Raw genomic sequence first — 6,305 nt, 5'->3', positions numbered from 1 at the left:
TTATTTATATTTTTATGAACTGAAATTTTATTGTATTTAAACTACATTAAGTAATGATCATTTTATTCATAACAGGAGACATATAAATTAAAACAATAGTGAAAGTTCACTTTTGATGGATCAAATTGACAAAGATCAGAAAATTTGATAGTATATTATAGGTGAACATAAAGTAGCACAGCTTCTTTGGAGAGCAATTTTATAATATCTCTGAAAAGTTAAAAAGCACATACCTTCTAACTCATAAATTCCATTTCTAGGAATTAGACTTTATATATACTCACATATGAGTTCAAAGCAAAACATATATAGATATTCGATACAGTTGATTGTAACAGCAAAAGATCTGCAGCATCCTAAATATCTGTTAGAAGGGAACTGGTTAAATATATTATAAAACATTTGTAGGCTGGAATACTAAGAAGTAGTTTTTAAAAACAAAGCATCTCTACAATAGCAGTATGAGCTGATCTCTAATACACGGAAAATGAAAAAATCAAGATGCATAACAGTATATTAGTACATGGTCATTTGTGTAAAAACATATACATGTATATGTTTGCATATGCATAGAATATGATGTATCTCTAGAAGGATATACGAAAAGTATAGCAGTGGTTGCCTTAGGAAAGGGGAAATGAGATAGCAGAAGATACAGGCACGAGAGGGAGTCTTACCTTTCACTACATGTCCTTCGGTTCTTTTAAGTTTTTTTCTTTACCATGGTTATATATTACCCATTTGTAAATGTATTTTTTACATTTAAGTACTTAGAAAAGTGTTGGTTTGTATCAAATACTGAATAAATGTTATCTACTCTTGTTATTATTATTCCAGTGTTATTACAACCACCATGTCTGGCCTTATCTTTGATTACATCACTGCAAAACCTTTTTACACCATTAAAGTGAATAATAACTAGTCCCCAAATATTCCGTATGCTTTGCTATCTCCATGCTTATATTCGTTTACTTACTTCTACTTGGAAGGCCATTTTTCCATCTTTACCTATTGAAATTATACTTAGCCTCCAAGATTCAATTCAAATAACACCTCCTCCTAAATTACATACTAGCACTATAACCTTGAAATGTTTATGTAATTCTAAGTCTCAGTTTTCTTATCTGTTAAATGAGATATAATAGACACTGTAAAGATTAAATGTGATAAGGCAAGTAAATCTACTCATGCATTTATTTAACATCGATTTCTTGGCTGGCCATGGTGGTTCATGCCAGTAATTACAGCACTTTGGGAAGCTGAGTCAGGCAGATTACTTGAACTCAGGAGTTCAGGATTAGCCTGGGCAGCATGGTGAGACCTTGACTTTACAAAAAGTACAGAAATTAGCCAGGCACTATTCAGGAGGCTGAAGTGGGAGGATCACTTGAGCATGGGAGGTTGAGGCTGCAGTGAGCCATGATCACACACCACTCCGGCCTGGGCAAAAGAGTGAGACTCTGTCTCAAAATAAAACACATATACACCCACCCACATATTTCTTAACTGACCATTTTGTACAGGGATTATAGCAGTCAGTCGGGCTAGAACCATGGAAAAGTTGACAATATCTCTGTCCTCATGAAGCTCACAGTCTAGAAAGGAAATTTGAATACTGTTAATAAATGCTACGGCAGGTATAAGCATAGAATATGGAAATATAGGAGAGGGGCATCTAAAAAAAAAAAAAAAAAAAGCAAGCCCACAGGGGAGAAATAGTTGGGTTGGAAAGAAAGTCAGAAACAAAATCAGATTTGTTTTTCTTTGGAACTTTGAATGATCTTAAAGAAGTTACAAACAGGAAGCAGCAGAGGATTTAGAAAGATTAGTCTTGGTACCTTTCAGGGTCATTGGTCTCTGTGCTTCTGATAATCTAAAGAAATGCACAGAAAATAGCTAATATCCACCTGCTCTTAGCCTTGACAGTACTCAAGGAAGTGGCCCTCCTGCTTCCCCAAGCCTGTCAGCCTGCATGGAACCAAGCCTTCCAGACTATAATATAGAAAAGTAAAGTCTTTGACTGAAGAATCAGGCAGATCTCTAGGTGGTGTAGATAGGAGAAATAAAAGTTGAACTTAGCTGTCCCTTTGTACCAACCAAGGACAGGGCCTTCCAGTATGAGGAGTTCCAAAGGATATCCCTTCTCAGCCCTCCAACCTGCCCACTTTTGCCAGAGGTGGCATCCTCATCTGAGCTCCTTCTTCTCCCTCCGGTTTCCCCAACACTTCTCATCGCAGATCTGTCTTTAAGTTCTCAGTTAAGTGACCCCAGAGTTCTCTGGGAGAAACTGTACCTCATCCCTTAGGAGAGAGCTACCTCCTGTGGCTCCTTCTCATCCTTACAAACTCAAGCAGGGCTTTAGGTTTGGTCCAGATGTGAGTTGAGGTTCCCCACTCAGTCTGTAGCATCCAGAGGACTATTTTTATTCCCTTAAGAACATTTACAGAATTCAATAAAATCTGCCTGCCCCATAAGTGAACAGCTGATAAGCTATAACACATTTGAGCACTCAATTTTTCAGTAACATATTTCCCCTCAATTCCAGTCCCTTAGGGCCATCAAGTTTGGCAAGCAAGCACACTGAAGACTGAGTATGAAGTTTGTTTTTATTATGTAGAACATCGTTGGCATTTTCTTCCACGATAAAATGGCTACATAACTAGATATGTCAACTAACAAAGATGGAGATAATAGAACATAGGGTGATATGGTTTGGGTCTGTGTCCCCACTCAAATCTCATGTTGAATTGTAATCCCTAGTATAGAATGTCGGGCCTGGTGAGAGGTGATTGAATCATGGGAGTGGTTTCTAACGGTTTAGCACCATCCCCCTAGTGCTGTCTTGTGATAGAGTTCTCAGGAGATCTGGTTGTTTAAGTGTGCGGTACCTTCCCCTCCCTGCTCTCTTTCCCTCTTTGCTGGTGATCGTTTACACTTTGCCTTCTGTCATGAGTGTAAGTTTCCTGAGGCCTCCCCAACCATGCTTCCTGTACAGGCTTTGGAACTGTGAGTCAATTAAACCTTTTCTTCATAAATTAAACAAAAGAAAGAAAATTTAATGACAATTTAGGCTCCCCACGGTGAGACATGCGTCCTCAGTGAGGTAAATGAGGCTTGTAACAACAATCATTCATTTTACAAGACTCAAAAAGGAAAGATCATTGCTTTTAGCTTGGTTTTGACCTTCACCTTTAGGGACCACCACTACCATCAGCACCTGCCATTATTGTGCCAAGAAACATTTTTTCTTACAACTGAGACCCGGCAGCTTTACAGAAGCACCAAGTTAAGCTAGTTGAAAGAATGGGTGCTAGTTCACATAGAGTAGCTCTGATGAGATCCTTTTGACTCTACAGATCCTTCTAGTGCAGGTGAAGAGAAAGTTTTGCCAGTTCATACAGCAACAAGTTGAATAATTTCTCTTTCAAGTATTTAAGCTTGGTTTGCCTTTTTGTGGGGAGGAGAGTAGAGTTAAAAAAAAAACCAAAAACAAAAGAAAATACAAATAAACAAATGCAAAACAATACCTCTAAGCCAAAAATGAACCTCTCTGATTCTGCAAAAAAATTCTAGAGTAGGCTCAGGCATCTCCCCATGGCCTCTGCAGCCATACCTAGCTGAAACAATAGGCAAGAGAAGCTTGTATTAGTTTTGATCAAGCAGCCATGACCTGGAAATATGATCTGGTTCAATAGCATGCACAATCACATGGCGTCCCAGTGGCACTTGTCAGACACACCCTCGGTTTCCAGTCTGCCTTTTTTTTTTTTTTCCCCAGTCTGCCTTTCATTAAGGGTGAAGCCCAAAGCCTCTCTGAGCATGTGCAAGGCAACAGATTTATGCTGCCCTCTGCTGGTGAGCAAATCTTTTACAAGGGGGACTGAGTCTGGGCTGGTTGACTTCTTCCCTTCTCCCAGCCCTACTTCCTAGGTAAATAACCCTGCTAGATAAAATTAGAAGTTGAGTTCGGAGTGGGGCTGAGGTGAGAGTAGAGTGGTGGAGAATATAGATCAGGAGAATCAGAAAGACCACAAATCAGGGATGTGTCACTATTGGAATCCATTATAGCATAGGGGGCTCATCTGTGTATTTGCTTTGGGGTAGTGGGGAATTTTCATTCAAACTCTCTCATGACATTTGAGTTACTTAGTACTGAATGCATTTTGTGATGTATTTCGAAAATGCATTTCACAAATGCTTCCCTAATTCACGGGGGCTGCTGTTTTAGCAGTCACCATGATCCTTAATCAGCGGAGTTGTATAGCATGTAGTCTGTAAAAGTGCTTAATAAAAATCATTTAATTCTAAATTAGATGAGTGCACTTAACCCTAAAGATATTAAAACTGATTGTTTGATGTATTGCCATGAGTAGATAGAAATTCAAAAATAAAAGCTTCCTGCACTTAAATCAAAGAGCACCAAGCTCATAGCTGCTCCGTACAAGCACATGCATCAGTGTCATGAAGCTGGGCTATGATAAACTAACCCATTTTGGGCTTTTAAACTGTAAATATGAAGTACTTGAACTTGATCAGTTATGAGATACGTCAGTGAGTTTTTCTGAGCAAAGTACTGTGTATGACCTGATAGCCTGCTGAAAGCCCGTGGAGGTCACCTGTCACTCATTTGCAGACTTGGTAAGGTTGGCAGTGGGGTCAGCTGCTGATGCTTGGCAGGGCTAATGTGCACTGCTAGTCTAGACCCTAGGCTAGAGGCAGGTCTAGTGTGAGCAAGTAGAAGAGTGGGGATTTTCATTGACTGGATTGTTATTCTTGGGTTCTCACTGTAGCTGCATTCACAATTGCTTGACTCACTCAGTATAGCCCTCAACACAATGCCATGTTCATGAGGAAACTTAAATCAATCTTGATAATGGATCACAGTAAGTTTTGGAAGGATAAGTCTATTAGATTTGAGGGAATCTCAATAATTTCCATGGTTTAATGAATGTGGCAGGAAAGACTATAAAATGCATACAATCTCTCATTCTCTCTCTCTCTCTTTCTCTTTCTGTTCTAGGTATTAAGTATGCTTATACTGAAGCATTAAAGGTTGTTTTCACAGTTAAGAGACTAGCTTTCCTGGTTTTTAAAATAAAAGCCTTCTTGTAAGTGGTTAACAACAGATGGAAAAAAAGGGGAATCTTCTTTTCTCCACCCCTCCATGTTAGCAATGCCTTATATTTGACTTTCAAGGCTTCTGTGAATCATTGAAACAAAGGCAGAGATTTCTAGAAATATCGGGGACAATGCACAGATCCCATACATTCTATTGAGAACCAAGCGCAGGTTGGCTAATAGGGTAGCCATTGTGAGTTATCTACGTAGTACCTGTTGAGTGCACTATAATATGGTAGGTGATAATGGAAGGCATCAATAAAGAAAGAAAATAACATACTATACTTTTGGAGAATGCAGTCTAACAAGTCTAATTCTGCTAGAAAACACACACTCTGTTAAATTATCCTGTAAGTGCATTATTTATATTACTCAATTGACTATCTAAAGGCAGTTTCTCTGGAAACAGACCAAATTGAAGATTGTGGGTAGGAGGTTTATCTGGAGAGTATATGAAGTGAGAGAAGCAAGACTGGGCAGAGAAAGAAGTTGAGCTATGTTGCAGTTGCAATAGAGGTCTCAGCTGGTCTGATGGGGAGCTCTGGGGCTAGGATGGTCTTTCAGAGTGGTCTCAAGTTGAGGCAAATGAGTTTGGATTTTGTACCCCTGCATTGACTGGTCATTGGATGCAGGCTTCCTTGTGGAGACAGTGCCCTTTGGCCCAGGGAAATGTCCAGAGAGAGTGTCAGCCTTGAGCCTTCAGCAGGCGACACTCCCAGCAGTTGCAGGAAAAGAGTGCCTTGGTCCTGAAGGGAGGTTTCTGGGTGGTGCACGATAGCAGTGATCCCCAACCTTTTGGCATCAGGGACCAGTTTCGTGGAAGACAATTTTTTCCATGAACCAGAGAGCAAGGAGGATGGTTTGGGGATGATTCAAGCATATTACATTTATTGTGCACTTTATTTCTATTATTATTACATTGTAATATATAATGAAATAATTATACAACTCATTATAATGTAGAATCAGTGGGAGCCCTGAACTTGTTTTCCTGCAACTACAGGAAAACCTCCCCATCACCTCAAGAGGAGGTGATGGGAGACAGTGACAGATCATCAGGCATTAGATTCTTATAAGGAACGCACAACTTAGATCCTTCTCATGCAAAATTCACAATAGGGTTCACACTCCTATGAGAATCTAATGCCTCTGCTGATCTGACAGGAGACAGACCTCAGGCAGTAATG

This window comes from Sapajus apella, unplaced genomic scaffold (genome assembly GCF_009761245.1).
Source record: "Sapajus apella isolate SASKATOON/1434 unplaced genomic scaffold, GSC_monkey_1.0 scaffold50, whole genome shotgun sequence".
NCBI classification, from domain to species: Eukaryota; Metazoa; Chordata; class Mammalia; order Primates; family Cebidae; genus Sapajus; species Sapajus apella.
The sequence above is the reverse complement of the archived record's forward strand: the minus strand, read 5'-3'. Positions refer to the sequence as shown.